Below are 17,315 nucleotides of genomic sequence, written 5' to 3'. Positions count from 1 at the left end.
CAAAAACTCCTCTGTGTTCTGGCTCTCCCCTTACCTCTTTGGAACAGTCCCTCCGAGCTATTCTGAGAGGCTGCATCCTGGGCTTAAGTCCTCAGTTTTGTCCGCCAAATAAAGCATAATTCTCAACTTTTAGGTTGTGCATTTTTTTCCATCAACAGAGAAAACCCACAAGTGTGGCGTCAACAGAACTCCAGGAAAAAAATATTTGATGGAAGGGTTGGTTCACAGGACCAAAGCTGCTGAGAGGTTAATAAGTTGAGGACTAAAGACTCTTCACAGGATTGAGCAAAAGGGAGAGCTTCTTTCCAGCTGAGGGAGAGACAGGAGCCACACTGGATGGGATGGTAAGATGTAGGGTGGGAGATGGAATGAAGAGTTTGATTGGAGGGACTTCAGGAGATGGAACAGGAAATCCTGGACTCTCCTGCCGCCATGGATACACCATCTCAACAGCAAGGCACGGATCCATCCCCTCTGTGAGAAATCCAGAAACTAACAGACAGGCTTCTCCACCCAACCAGCCTCAATGGCCCCGGTAGGAAAAGGGGAGACACTGTATCCCCACAATCCCCACCCCCCAGGCACCGCCCACCACAACACAGACCAGAGAGAACAGGGAAAGAGTGGAACCAGCATCCCAGCTTATTGGGGTGCCACCCCAGGGATGGGCTTCTAGCTCGCCTGCCTCCAGACACTGATGGGGCCGGTGGATACCAATCCCGTGGGGACCACAGAGATCCAAGCTGGGGCTGTAACCAGGAGAACTGGCCATGGCCCCTCCCACCACCTTAGTGCACAGTGTTGAGCTCTAAACCCCAGCTCCGGGGGACTTCCCTGGTGGCACAGTGGTTGAGAAACTGCCTGCCAATGCAGGGGACACGGGTTCGAGCTCTGGTCCGTGAAGATCCCACATGCCGCGGAGCAACTAAGCCCGTGCGCCACACTGCTGAGCCTGCACTCTAGAGCCCACAAGCCACAACTACTTAGCCCACATGCCACAACTACTGAAGCCCGTGCACCTAGAGCCCATGCTCCGCAACAAGAAGCCACCTCAATGAGAATCCCGCGCACTGCAATGAAGAGTAGCCCCCACTCGCCGCAACTAGAGAAAGCCCACATGCAGCAACAAAGACCCAATGCAGCCAAAAATAAATACATAAAAATAAATAAATTTATTAAAACAATAAAAAATAAAACTCTACCCCAGCTCGTCCCCGCATCTGCAGCTCAGGGTCCCTGCCACACTCTGCACAATAGACACTGTGTGGAAACAACCTAATGTCTATTGACAGATGAATGGAGTTTTAAAAGCAGTCCATGCATACATACAATGGAATATTACTCAGCCCTAAAAAAGGAAATCCTGCCACATGCAACAACACAGATGGGCCTGGAGGACAGGATGCTAAGGGAGATAAGCCAGTTTCAGAAGCACAAATACTTCAGGATTCCACTTATATGAGGAGCCTAAAACAGTCACACTCATAGAGACAAAGGAAAAAATGGGGGTTGGTGGGAGTGAGGAGGGAACTGGAGTTGGTCATCAACAGGTGTAAAATTTCACTTAAGTAAGATGAGTAAGTTCTGGAAATCTACTGTACAACGTTGTACCCAATGTCAACCACACTGTATTGGACACAAAATCTGTGAAAAGGAGTAGATCTCATGTTAAGTGTTCTTGCCACAATAAAAATATTTTAAATTAAAAAAAGAAACAATATCCAGTGACAACTCGCCCCAAAAGAAAATCCACACGGTATTTATACATAACAAAATATTGTGACTGAGTTATTACTCAATTTAAGACAGAAAAAAAATCAGTCAAATTACTAGTTTGCTTTTGTTTTTTTTTTTTTTAAACCAAATGGCTGATTATTTGAACTATTTCCCTAGCTAATATTCGAAAACCAAGTTTAACGTCCTGGCTTTCTTCTAAGGAAAATCTGGCCCATGAAGAGATAAAAAAAGTGAACACTAGCAAGACAAAATATCACTGGGTATAGTTCCTAAATACTTGGGCTTCAAAAATTAATAAAATAAATCTACTCTTTGTTACCACCCCCAAAAGAAGACTTGGACTATACTGACTCCAGCAAAGGAGAAAAACTGACTAGAAGCAAGTGTGGGTTTCAGAAACATGGGGGAATTTTTCTTTCCATTAGTCTGTGTTGTAAAATCTAAGGAGATAAAAGATGCAGTTGAGTGGAAAAACTTGGAAATATTAATTCCCATTTCAGAATCCCTCCCCCCCAAAACAAAACCCAGAGTCAATGAAATCTAAGACATGGGAGACATAATGAGTCCTGGATGGAGGTGGGGAGTGCCTTCTCTGAAAGGGAGAAGGTGGGGAATACAGGCAGGATCATACGCCTGGTGGGAAACAGTCAGACAGATGTCCTGTCCTCCTTGAAAGTTTCACTCTAACAATCCAGAACAATCTTCTTGTTTACCTGCCAAGAACTAAGCTATCACAGAGCACCCAGAAGATACAAAATGACATATACTGAATTGCATTTGAAAACAATTCCGAACCTTAAAGGTAACCAAAAATACATCAATGTGACTGATTTTGAAACTTACGTTTTAAAGGTATTATGATACAGTATCCAATACTGTTGCCAAATGATTCACTAATCATGACTAATATCAATTATGGCCTATCATTGTCTATATTTGTTAACACCTTTGGGGGGAAATGTTCTGTGAGTGTAAATGTTTCAAGAGTTGAATCTATTTCTCCCTCACAGAACCCATACTTAAATAGAACTACCATTCTTCGTATTCTGCACGGGTAGCATTCAACACATATTGAGTTAGCCAACTGCAGCCAGGCGTTTTCCTCCAGCCTTGGAAACGTGCTCAAAAAACAACATGCAAAAGCACCTGCCCTCCTGGAGCTCAACCCTGGACTCATGGAGTGATTGCCACCGGACAGGAATCCAAAAGCCCCCAGGTACCAGTCCTGAACGTGCACTGTTCAGTGCTAAGGTTTGCATCTGATGCGGTTTCAAATACCCATGATCCAGCCACATTTAGGAAAAGGTGGTTATCACAACTTGAAGATAAATATCTCCACTCCCAGTTCATTTGCTTTGCCTATTTTCCCACGTACGTTTCTCTGTTTACCTTTTTATTTCACGTTCGACTAAAAATTAGAAACAAAATCGAGTCCATACCATGTTAGGGACCATCCCAAGCTTTTGTATCTACCTGTGTGAAGATGGATATGCTGATTCTAAACTTCACAGGGAAATGCTACGAGCCCAGGACGGCCAAGGTGACACGGAAGGAGAACCAAGCAGGGGATGTGAGGCTTTCCACTCCCTTGATGGGGGGTGTGTCACTGCACGAGGTGAGCAGTCCCGGACCAGTGGGACAGAAAAGAGAAGCGATAACCGACCTACAGTGAATGTACACTTGCCACTTAGCAAAGTAAGGAGAGCCTTTTGCATAAATGTGCTGCCCTCACTGGATATGCCTATCCCATCATACACAAGCAATGAGCTGAAGTGGGGTACAGAGCTAAATGTGAAACACGAAACAGTGACAGCCTCTAGGAAAATAACCAAAACAGACTACTTCGTGACCTGCGTCAGAGAAAGATTTCTTAAATAAAACATAAAAGCATTAATAAAAATTGATAAATCTGACTTCATTAAAAATAAGCACTTTAAATTAGGAGTTTGGAATTAACAGATATACACTCCTATATACAAAACAGATAACCAACAAGGGCCTACTGTGTAGCACAGGGAGCTCTACTCAGTACTCTGTAATGACCTACATGGGAAAAGAATCTAAGGACACACATACACGTATAACTGAATCACTCTGGTGTACCCCTGAAAGTAACGCAACACTGTAAATCAACTATACTTCAAAAGAAAAAAATAAGCACTTCAGTTCATCAAGAGACACTGTTAAGACATGAAAATGCATAACAAAGATGGGAGAACTGACTGTAGTACAGTCATCCGGCCATATCTGCAGCCAGGATTCAACCAACCTCAGGTGGAAAACATGTGAGGAGAAAAAAACTTCCAGAAAGTTCCAAAAAGCCAAACTTGAGTCTGCAGTGTGCTGGCAACTTCTTACATAGCGTTTACGTGGCATGAGGCACTGTAAGCGCCCTAGAGATGATTCTTTGCACTGTACATCGTTGTTATAGATACTTTTTCTGTATGGTTTATGATGATTTTGAGATTGTCAGCGTATCATTCTGAGCCTTTCTAAACCATATATTAAAGGCAAGATCCCCTTCTCATCTAAAAAAAAAAAGAAATATGTAGCCCTTGACATGAGAGGCACCACTAGTGACAGCATCCTGGCTCTGAAAGCCATGCCGCCTGGGTGTGAATCCTGCTTTACTAGCAGCGTGGCCCTGGACACCTAACCCCTGTGCCTCAATTAGCTGTCTTGTAAACAGTGCTGATAATCCTGGAAAATCACTCTTTTTCATAAAAGGCATGTTTTCAGAATCAAATTAGGTGATTTACGTAAGAGCTTAGAACACACCAAATACTTGGTGTTATACATCAATCAGTGCACGATACCCTATCTTGGGTCATCGGCAAAGGAACAGAAACTGGTTACAATTAAGAAGACCCCTAGGGCTTCCCTGGTGGCGCACTGGTTAAGAATCCACCTGCCAATGCAGGGGACACAGGTTCGAGCCCTGGTCCGGGAAGATCCCATGTGCCGTGGAGCAACTAAGTCCGTGAGCCACAGCTACTGAGCCTGTGCTCTAGAGCCCACGAGCCACAACTACTGAGCCCTCGTGCCACAACTATTGAAGCCCACGCGCCTAGAGCCCTGCTCTGCAACGAGAAGCCACCGCAATGAGAAGCCGGCGCACCGCAACAGAGTAGCCCCTGCTGGCCGCAACTAGAGAAAGCCTGTGCGCAGCAATGAAGACCCAATGCAGTCAAACATAAATACATAAAAATAAATTAATTTAAAAAAAAAGAAGATCCCTAGTCAGAAAAAAACCTGTTGAAGTTTTCAGTATGTGATTTGATTCACAAATATGTAGAATATCCTGATTTCTTACACATACACATAACGTACATTCACGCATCTTCTTTTCCAAATCAACACCCTATTCCTACTGCTCCTTCGAAATTTATAGCACCGAGCTAGTAAAAGGGAGTGTTTTCCTTGCTACTACAAACAAAACTCAAAAACAAGATATTCAGTAAAGAGAGGCCAGAGCAGGGCTTCCCTGGTGGCGCAGTGGTTGAGAGTCCGCCTGCCGATGCAGAAGACATGGGTTCGTGCCCCCGGTCCGGGAGGATGCCACGTGCCGCGGAGCGGCTGGGCCCGTGAGCCATGGCCGCTGAGCCTGCGCGTCTGGAGCCTGTGCTCCGCAACAGGAGAGGCCACGGCAGTGAGATGCCCGTGTACCACAAAAAAAAAAAAAAAATTGTCAATGTTAATTTTATTTCTCTATCATTTAATTGTGTCTAGAGTAGGGATTTAATAGACTAGGTGACTCCTGAGCTGGGCTGGAAGGATAAGGAAGCAGGTAACAGGTGGAAAGGGAAGGCGGAGGGCAGATTCCAGGAGGTGGTCACAGCGAACACAGCAGATGACTAACAGAGAGACATTGAGAAGCACACCATGGCAGGAAAAGAAGGTGTGGCACATATATACAGCCATACAAAGAAGGAAATTGGGTCATTTGTGGAGATGTGGATGGACCTAGAGACTGACATACAGAGTGAAGAAGTCAGAAAGCGAAAAACAAATATCATCTATTAATGCACATATGCGGGATCTTGAAAAACTGTACAGATGAACCTCTTTGCAAAGCAGAAATAGAGTAACAGACATAGAAAACAGATGTGTGGGTACCAATGGAGGAAAGGGGGTGTTGGGACAGATTGGGAGATTGGGATTGACACATATACACTACTACGTATTAAAATAGATAACTAATGAGAACCTGCTGTAGAGCACAGGGAACTCTGCTCAGTGATCTGTGGTGACCTCAATGGGAAGGAAATCTAAAAAAGAGGGTATATATGTACACGTATAGCTGATTCACTTTGCTGTACAGTAGAAACTAACACAACATTGTAAAGCAACTATACTCCAATAAAAAAAAAAAAAGAAAAGAGAAATACATGGTTGGATATACAATGAGCATCTCAAATCTGCTGACACTAGAAAACAGCAGTTCTCAAAGAGTGGTCCACAGACACCTGAAGGTGCCCGAGACCTTTTCTGAGCGTCCAGAAAGTCAAACTATTCTCTTCATCTCCATCATCATCATCATCCTCAAAACAACATTTACTTTGTTTCACGCTGCAGACATTTGCACTGATGCTGCACAAGCAACGGTGGATAAGACTACAAGTGCACAACTCAGGAAACTAATAGTTGTACGTAGCAAGAGTGTTCGTGTCCTTAACCACTAGACACCAGCAGTAAGAAATAAATAAAAGATGTGAAAGATGGTGTTCCCATGTAATGTTCTTAAAGAAGCAGTAAAAAATATTAAATTTATTAAATTTTGCAATTTAAATCCATATTATTTTAATATTCTGCATGAAAAAAATGGCAAGTATCCAGACAGCACTTCTGCTGCACAGAAAACTGAACTACGAGAATTGTTCCAAAGAACAGCACTTGGATGACTGTTCGACTTGCTAGTGAACAAGAGACTTTTCATGCAACACTGTTTTCATGGAAGACCATGGGAAACCTATGGTGATTCAGACTTGGATATTTGGCAAAAAAAGTTTTCACAAGTGAAAGAAAAACTCAAGTTCAAGAAAAACTAATGAGAGTATTTGCTGCCGGTCTGCTGATAGGAGAATTAAGTGGTTCTACTGTTTCCTTTGTTACAACACTAATGTCTGGCTTTTGCAATTCAAAGAAATTCAAGTAAAGAAAAGGAAAAAATTGTGAATTAGAGCTGAAATTGTGGGCTGTCAGTTTAAGAAATGTGACAATGAACACAGAGGAAAAAACAAATTTGATGAAATAGGAATACAAAAAATGTGCATTTGGGACTTCCCTGGTGGTCCAGCAATTAAGACTCCATGCTTCCAATGCTGGGGATGCGGGTTCAATCCCTGGTTGGGGAACTAAGATCCCATATGCCATGCAGTGCAGCCAAACAAACAAACAAAAAAACTGCATTTTTTCAGGTAGGCGACGCTTCAGCGTAGTTTTAAGCCCTTAGAAAAAGGAGCCAAAGAAGAGAAGATATGAAGCATGGGCAAGCAGAGTGTGGTGATGGGGCGCGTCTCAGAAGGGGGTGGGGGACGGAATCCAGGACTGAGAAAAGGACGTCCCTCTTCCTCTGGGTCAGGAGTCAAGGAGAAGAGAAAGGATGATGCCACAGGCAGCTCTGGAGGGAAGATGGAGGGGTGAGTGAGCGCGAGTCTAGCAACTTCTACTTCTTTTCTTTAAAGTAGAATTTCGTATCGTAGGTGAAGACCGAAAGGGGTATTGATCAAGGACTGAAACCATTATTAGGGAAAGAGAAACATGGAGCCACTAAGGGCCAGTGAAGAATTGAGGCACCACAATGAAGACCCAGCCAAGGCTACATCAACACACAAAATAAACCAATGGAGATTCCAAACAACATTTGTAGAATGAAACCGAAAACATTATAGATATTCCAGTCAAATACATATGGAACTCCTGGGAGATATTAAAGGGTGTTGCAATACGACCTTTGGATTATCTCAGCAGCCACGTCCGTGGTGTAACTGAGAGCTGAACACAGATGCAAAGAAGGCTACGAGTCCACTCATTAAATGTGGGCCTTTTCTATCAGGTTACTCTTGGGAGTGGAGTCCTAAACTCCCCCGAATCATCAAGAATTCCTCCTACTGCTTTCTCACAGGAGGACTAATAAAGGTCAGATGTCTCACATTCTCCAACAAAGTCTATTAGTGACTGAATCATTGTTTTGCTGTTATTCCAATCAGAGCTCTTAGAAAGGTAATTTCCTATTTACATCATCTCTCAGAGGAGCTATTTGTAGGTACATAAATTTGAATAATTTGCTTCTTGAATTCTAAGTGTAAATTTCCACGTTGAGGGCAAAGGGACTCATTTATGACGTGCTCTCTGCTCTCTGGAGGACCGCAGTGATGTGCTTTTTTCAGGTAGTAGCTCAAGAAGAATACAGGAGACTTCGGCAAAGATACTCTATCCTTTACTGCATTACAGAAATTATTTACCTCCAAAAGAAAACAAAAGACAAACACAGGACACATTTTTGTAAGTCAAATTCCTCAGTTTGTGAAAAATTATAGAGTTAAGAATGGGTACAATTTACCTTGCACACATGTGATTCTTCGACTTGGGAGGATGGTTACATACCTACATTTTGATAAGTCAATTCTGCAATTAGATCCCTTAGTAATTAACTTGCTTAAGAAACAGAATTTTGTGTATTCTCTTTCCATTGGTTAGGCTTGTCTAGTTCTAAATCAGAAAATGAAAAATCTTGACAAAAACAGGAATAGTTAGCCCTGAATATAAAGGTAGCAAAACAATCATAAATAAAACTTGACTGCATCATAATAGATAGAGTTGGAATGAATGACTGAAATTAGGAAACTACTGAGATGAAACTTTTCACCATAAGCATGAGAAAATTGAGACCTAAATAAATTAAATGACTTATTGAAAGTTATAAAGCCCATCAACAAAAGTCCTAATTGAGATACCTCAGTGGGCTTTCTCCCAAATTACAAGGTTTTATCCATCTAGATTAAGCAGACATACAAAAGGAATTTTAAACAATGCATGTTTCAAGGTGATCTCTAAACATGGTCCCAGTGAGCCACTGACCCATCAAAAGATTAATTTATGATTTTTCTATTTGATCAGTCACCCATTTGATTCCATTTGATTTAGTAAGTATAAACATAGCTGAAATGCAGAGAACATTGAAATAGGCAGAATATGAAACTATATATATATATATATATGAAAGTGTGTATCTTTACGAAAGTGTGTGTGTATATATATATATTCTTCCTACTTCAAAATTCCTTGAATCAGAGCTTTATTTATGCTTACTAAATGAAAGTGTATATACTGTAATGAAAGTGGAGAGAGAGGGAGAGCCATCTCATCTCAAGTATTTATAATCTGGCTGAAGAGTTAACACAATATATACATTTCAACTAGAAAATAAAAGGTATCATAGGAAGAATATTACTATTAAATCTAATCAAGTGTCAAAACACACAGGATGCACAAAAAGGATTCTAAGAGATCAAGAAGAGGGAGTTTAATTTTAGCTCTAATCATAAGCTCGTGAAACCTTGGTGAAAAGAACTTTTAAATTCGGCAACTTCCCAGTGATACTTCGTTTAGGTAGTGTCCCTACCCAACCTTGGGAGGTTCTGGTGACAAAGAACCTCCCAAGGAAATCCTTGGATAGTTATATTGTTGGATAGTTATATCCTATCCTTTCAAATGGAAATGTCTTCCTCTATGTTTCTCTCTTTGGTCTTGGTTCTATAACTTGAGGTCTAAATATGAATTCTAGCTCCTATTATATGAAAACTCCTCACAATGGTGGATTACTCATCTACTCTTAAAGAAAATAACCCACGGTAAACCTATCAAACCACAGACTCTCATGTTCCTGCAAACGCTGATCATGATTATCTGAACAAACTCCCACGTAAATCCAATCCTCACAAACGAATGCAACCAGAATTCAACACAATGTTCCAGGTATGATATACCCACCACAAAATTAACCCTTTTTTTTCCTCTGCAAACACTGTATTTCTAACAAGGTCCAAGACCTTAATGCATTAACAGCCATAGCATGCTAATAATTTGCACTAATCTTACTTTCAGTGAACACTTCTAATCGTTTAAAAGGTTTCATCAGGCAAGGTAATGACTGAGATGAGCCCTGAAGGACTGCGTAGATTAAGCAGGAGGTTGTCACTCTATAACCATAAGCATGTCTAAGCATAAGCAGTGGCAGGTTGGCACAAGGACAGATCAGCCTTTCTAAGATGAGAGAGTAGTTTCGCACAAAGTTCCGCATGTAAATCAGAGAGACCTTTGAAAGTCAGAGTGAACAGTCTGCCCTGGATCCTTGAGGGAATAAGAAGACACTGTGGGTCTGCAACATAAGATTAACAAGATGAAAATGGAAACGGTATGTAAGATGAATAATAATGAGCGGGGAAAAAAATACGGCAAGTAATTAGGAAACTATTTTAACAGACTATGTTGAAAATGACGGTAAGAGGAGATGCAATGAACAGGACAGATACAGGAGATCATTTTAAGAGAAAACAGGTTCCATTTAAGTTTCATGCCGGAATAACTAAAATAATGAGGATTCCGATTTCAAAATCTAGGAAATTATTTGGAAAGGGAAGATCATTAATTCAGTTGACTGCAAAATAATATCATGCCATTAAATCAGAATTGTTTGTTAGGTAGTAAGAAAATACATAACTGCCCATCAATGAAAAATTTGATCTACCTTTGTTATAGTAATAATAATACTGGCAGTTTTCAATTATATCCATTGTACAGATTCTCCATATCCATTTCCAATCAGCCTTTCATTTTGGGCCAATGTATTTATCTTGAACATTTCCATTAGGAAGTAAGGAAATGGAACTAAACTGAAATCAATCCCTTCTATTAATGAATAACAGGGAATAAAATCAGAATAGGAAGAAAATGGCTAACATTATACTTAACCCAACCCTTCATACTACACAGAACTGATGTCTACGAATACTACCATTAAATGGTGGTATCTCTCTGAAGGAGACAAAAAAATCTCATATTGGTATCAAACACATTTATACACACACAACTTTTTTAGGTTGTGAAGAAACTAATAAAAAGTAGTCATATTGTTTCTCATTACACACACAGAACCATAAATCTTCATGTCATGATTTTAAAGCTAGAGTACCAACAGTTTGGAGGAAATATCATTAGGATGAAGTAAATACATGCAAACATGACCGAACAGTCATAGAAATAATAGCAGTCCTCCTCCAGGATCAATTAAGGGCTTCTTATGATGCTTCTTCACACCTAAGGTACAAGTCTGGGCCCAAAATGGGAGAAAGATTTCAAATGTAACTTGTAAGCAAATTAGTTACACTTACGGTGAGCTATCAGATGCCTGGAATTCAAACAGTCCTCAACAAATGGTAGAAAGTTCCCTAACTCAGCGATGACAAAAATGTCAGTATGTGTCAAGGGGTTACAGTCGGGCCAAATTCAGTATTAAAAAGTGTTACTGTGTCTGCTATGAGTACAAATAGAAATGACAAATAATGCTTTGGTTTTGGTTCAAACAGTTCTGTTTTGTTTTGTTTTTGTTCATTCAATCAAGAATTCCGAAAGTATATTTTAGAATGTTCTGGTTTCATATACAATAGACATATAAACACAGATCCATAAACCTAAGCCTTCTTCTCATCAGTTATGGCAGGCATTGCTCAGATAATTAATATTCGTCATCCCTCAATCATTATTTCTTGAGATTAACAGTAGCTTGACATATTTATTCCGATTGGTTTAGGTCAGAAAAGAGAACAGATGGTCTGAGTTTGAAAGGTATTCAAAAAACCTGATTACTTGTGACATTTCAAGAAGAAATGCTACCACTGCAAGTTTTTAAGTCCTGATTATTAGACCAAGGTATACTTATTTTATATGGTAGAGCTCTCCACGACAATGCACCAATATTAGCAGCCAAGCTCTTTAAATCTGGGTGGAGATTAAATTTTTAAAAGGTGATTCTTTCTATATCATTCTGCAATTGGATAATCATAAGACCGTCATCACATACAATATACTAGAGTCAAAGACTCTTAAAAATCTCACAAATTGAAATGTCCTTAAACACCTCTGTCGGGCCAAACTACCTACCCAAGGCTCAAACTTTCTATAAAGTGTGCCTGCAAGTAATTATCCCCCGTGGCTTGGGGTTGCTGTGAGCTCCACTGCCTCTGTTCCCAGGCAATTATATCTGGCAGAATGCTATTAGAAAGTTCTTGCTAATTTGGAGCCAAAAATATCCCTTCTCGAGGTTCTACTCATTAGTCCTGGTTGTAAGTATTGGTGCCAAGCAGCAAAGTCTACTTTGTCATCTGAATCACAAGTTTTCACAAAATTGAAGATAACTGTCAAATACCTCAGTTCCTTCAGCACTTCCTAATATGACATTATTTTAATTACCTCAACTATACTTATTTCTCTCCGCTGAAGGTATTGACCAGCACAGTGCAGAAATCTCTATAAGTCTTGCTTTAAATAATATAATTCTTTTAAGGCTAGTAATATGCTTAACACAGAATTGGTAAAATAAGAACACTGATTTCTTTCTTAAGTAACTATACATATAGTTATATTTAGCTGGGATGGAAAGATAGCGTACAGAGCTACTCATCTGCATCAGGTACATATATTATACATCATATTGTATTATGTCATATTATACTATACTACAGTATATTATTATTCACTTGTATTATGGTTACAACACTATTTAATATTTTTTCCAAGTGTGTTCAGCCACATTGCTTTCCCCATCCTATACTTGCACACATGATTTCTGAACCAAAGTGCAGTTTATACTTCAATCTCGTTAGATTCAGCCCATCGCTTTGGACTTCCAAGGTCATGTTAGATCCTAATTCTGTCTCACGTACCCACCATATGTTTCAGTATCACATTACTCTCCATCTGGATGTTTCCTCTGTATAGTTTATTTTAGTCATTGATATGATGTTTATCACGAGAAGGCCAAACTTTCACCAGGAAGCATCTTCCAGGCTGAAGACGCTCTACCAATAACCTAGACATTAACTCCCTTCTTCTCCTTATATTAAGACTATATGTCTAAATACTGTCCAGGGAGATCATATAAATTATTTTCAAGTACTGTAACAAAATCCAGATACAGTGACTTGTAAGGGTCAACGATCTTGAGTTTGTATTCACTCTTTAAACAAATGTTTATGGCATGTACATTTTGAACCAGGCACGATGTTGATGTCTGGTGACTAAGTCAGTAAGACAAGCCCTCGTGGAGTTTACCATCTAGTAGGGGGAGCAGACAATTACAGCTGATGTCACCACGTAGTTTTATAAGCAGGATAGGCAGTTAGGGAACCTCGAAGGCACAGAGTGTGATTGTCTAAATCAGACTGTCAGGATTAAGAAAGGTTTATACTCCAATAAAGATGTTAAAAAAAAATAGATATCCACCTTGCAAGATGGGTTATGAAAATCAGTCAGGATTAAAATGTTATAGAATCTATAATTTAACCATTTCATAATGTTTAAAAAACAAAAATAAATCTATCCTTGTACTTAGCATGTAATAAAAGAATATTATATGTAGCTGAAATTATGTTATTTAGGAAGCAAGGATGGCCTGGAGTCTTTTGCTAGTGTCTGTTTGCGCATATATTCAATGCATTATGGTGTTAGGCGTCTGTGAATAATTAAGCAAGAGTCACGTGCAATAATTCAGAAATGATTCCATTAATGGTCAGAATTTTTCTGCATATTTAAAGAAAGTAAAAGCATATGAATATGTGTGTGTATATATATAGGCATATACATGCGCACATATAGAGAGATTTCTGATTCAGCGGCCAGCATTAATTTTAATTTTTTGTTAATAGGTGGTGGAAATAGTAAACACTTTATAATATGGAAAAAAAAAAAAAAGGTTTCCCAAAGGAGGCAACAAAGTTTGAGTGTGGGGTCATTACGGGACAGTCAGATTCAAGTGTTGGATGTATGGATGTGGTGCTCTTCAGAGAGATCTGGGCCGGGCACACAGATACAGGAGTCGACAGCGAACACGTGGTATTTATCGCTGTGGATTTTCATAAGACCACTGAGGCAAGGGTTAACTCATGGAAGAAGGAAACCTCTGGCATTTTGGTAAAGGGGAGAACACTTCGGAAGTGTGAAAGAGCAAGCGTGTATGAGACTTGAGTAAGGGCGAGATCGGGATGCAAAGAGACAGACGGAGGAGTCAGAGGCCAGTTCAGCACGAGTTTTGTGTGCTGAAAGAAATCAGAACCTTTCCCAAAGGTTATGGAGTCCCTCAGGGGACTCTGAGCGCTGGAGTGGCTTGAGTACGCTGTGGAAAATACACTCTAGGGTCAGGGTGGGGTAGGAACTGGTGGAGGAAGCCAAGAAGAGGGAGACCAATAACGAGCTCACTAGAAGGGCTGGGGGGAGAAGTGACAGCGGCGTCACGATGGGGATGGAAGTGAGGGACACACTCACAAGATGGCGCAGACTCTGAACGTGGAAGTCTCGGCAACGACTGGACTTGAGAAGCTAAGGTAGAAAGAGGGGGTCCTAGGTAACCCCTAGGATCTGAGTTTGGATGGCAAAGGATGCAAATGGAAACACTGTATTAGGAGACGTGGGGAGGATTTCTGTACTCGGGTTTTTATCATTTTGAATTGAGTTTTAAGATCAAGATGGGATAACCAGGTAGAAGTGGTGGATGTATGGGTACATTCTTCAGAGAGGCTGGGCTGCATACAGCACCTTAGGCGTTAACGGTGCACAGATGGAGGTACAGCCAGAGATTTGGACAAAATCGCTGAGGCAGAACGTATAGGAAATCAGAAGACCAATAGATTCAGGTCAGTGTCAAATTCAAGCTTTAAAATAAAAAGCTAAACAGTGTCCAAGGACTTAATCTAAAACATAGCTTCTAATTTAAAGTTTACTGTGTATTTATTAATATATACTGAATTTCTAAAATTTTGGGACTCAAATTTATCAGGTAGTTTGGCAACCTGGTACCGCTGCTCCAGTTACACACCAAAAAACAATGAATAACAGCATAAATTTATCATTTTCGAGCTTCTCAAAACAATTAAAGGTTAAAAAAATAATAAAAAGCCAGGGAGAGAGTATCATACGATTCCAGCTCCACATCAACCTAGAGTACGAAGGGTCCTTTCTACATTTAGAAACAGTTTTCCTCTTATTTCCAATCTTTGGGAAGAAACGTTTCAAGAATAAAAAGGGAAGTTTCTGCTCCTGTTTACTACATGTGCACAACACATCAACTGCATATATCCATTCAACACCATTGCTCTTCAACTCTATTCAAAAAAAAATGTAAAGAAATCAGAACATCACTGGGCAAGATTTCACCATATTGAGGAGTGTATGGAAGCCTGTACGTAACTTCCGGGTTTTGTGATCTCAAGTATTCCTCTTAATCAAGATGTTTTATGCTTAGTCAGCTTACACAGGACGGGCAAACTGGACCATCCGCTGAGAAACAAATAGTCTGCAGCCCGTTATTGTAACTGAGATTCCCAACCTGGATATTCAAAGAAATTTAATACAATGGATCCAACAAAAGCCAGAGAAAACCTTAGCCTTCAGAAGTTCAGTGACCATGAACTCAAAATTCTTAGTAAAATGCTCAAACAAAAAATATGCAAATGTAATTCTCCAAAGTACATCTACTTTTTAATAAGCTGGCTTTGGGGCAGCATCACCAGGGCTCCTGTTAATAAAGCTTTATTCAGTCTCATAATTGCAAGAAAGTAAGTAATATAATCAAAATTTGAAAACTGTGGTAGAAAATTTCTAGAAAATTTAATTTCTCAACATACCTAAAACACTGCGATACGAGCTCACCACGTGTATGTTGGGCCTTCCGCTTGGAGGTTTCCATATGCACCAAAGAGAACCTTCATTGTTTCACTCTTTATCTATCAGATTTAATGTTAAAAATCTGTCCTAACCAGAGACAGCCTAAGCATATACAGTCAGTTTACATATAAGGCAAGAGCGCAGTTCTGGGAAGAAATAGGATGCCCTCTAAAAGACTCTTGTAAGGTACACGGCAGCTGTAAGGCTTGCAGTTGCCACATTCAGAGCTGTGATTCATGACATTTAACAGGATGGGGGGGGGAAGCAGGCTGGGGCGAGGGAGACAGGAGCCCCATCAGCTTCCACAGAGAGCGGAACCCGACTGACCACAGATGGCTTAACTCCACACATAGGATCAGCGCGCCTTCAAGACAAATACAAGAGTTCACATCAATATGCCAAGATTTATCCAACAAACCGTTAAAATGAAGGATATCCAAAATATGACAAGGTGTCCTTATCCTTGGGAACAGTAAGGCCTGACCATGTCCAGTTCCCGAAAACGTGAGTCCCCTGGTTGCAGCTCAAACACTCTTATCTGTGAAGATGAGTCACACTCAGTAGGGCGGATGGGGCCATCCTGTCACACCCAGAAGCCTGGCCCTGACGTCAGGCTGTGTAGACTGGAAGAAGCAGGACTATTAACACTGAAAACTAGGAGGTATTTCTTAACAGAGAGCTTTACGTACTACGGGACTTTATATGGGTCACCATACCGTCCCGAGACCTTCCGTCTCACATATTCATACAGACGTCCATTCCAAAATACCAACTCTAATATCCTTTCTTTACAAAATTTACTTCCCAGAAGGTATCTTAATAATTCTTATGAAACAACTATGAAACTATAATAATCAATATTTAAGTAGTGATGATGCTGGAATAATGTTACCTGAGATCAATATAGCACTTCGGAAATCTTAATGTAAAAATAACCAGTACCAGCAACTTAATTCTTACTCCACATTACTGCATATGTTTTCACATTATTACTTAAAAGCACATATTCTGTGAAGGTTATTGATTTATATACTGTTCAATTGTTCTAACTATTGGGTATTATTTACTGCTATTCACAAGTAATAGTAACACTTTATTTTTTTTTTAAATGGAGTCCAAACCATAAAATTTTTTTGCTGTTTTTTTTCTGAGTGGGGAGGGAGTGGGAATTGGATTTAGATTTTGTTTTTACAGGTAACTTCAAATTTAATGACATTTTTTGAGAAATATACTTATTTCCTAAGATAAATCTTTTACCCAAAGAAACCCCATTGAAATGGAAAATGGATCTACCATGTAATTCTTCTCCTGCCATGCCTTAATGTGAATTAAATAGACCTTAAAATCATAGTCTAGCAATCTGATTTTTTAAATGAGTATTCAATTTCAGTAGTATTTTTTTTTAAAGTCAACTTTTTGAACTGGCATTTGCTCAAAGCAGGGAATCTCAGTAACCAGCGAAAGTTGCACATTCAGGGTAAGAAAGAAATAGAAACTTTTTTCTACTTTTATAAAAGATGTATGAAAATTACAGAAGCCCAGGGCACGAACAAAACTTTATAAAACTTTACCTTTATCATACTGAGAATTAGCTTTCCCATTGTAAAGCCCTCTTCACTTTGTCACTTTCTACCTATGAA

At 39.9% G+C, this 17,315-nt stretch overlaps 1 protein-coding gene across 3 annotated transcripts in view; it reads right to left on the bottom strand.

Annotated features, from left to right (window-relative positions):
* Window positions 1-17,315, bottom strand: part of GLRB (glycine receptor beta) — a 67,862-nt gene that overhangs the window by 48,194 nt on the left and 2,353 nt on the right. The window lies entirely within an intron of this gene.

The sequence above is a fragment of the Orcinus orca genome, chromosome 4 (genome assembly GCF_937001465.1).
Source record: "Orcinus orca chromosome 4, mOrcOrc1.1, whole genome shotgun sequence".
NCBI lineage: Eukaryota > Metazoa > Chordata > Mammalia > Artiodactyla > Delphinidae > Orcinus > Orcinus orca.
The sequence above is the reverse complement of the archived record's forward strand: the minus strand, read 5'-3'. Positions and strand labels throughout refer to the sequence as shown.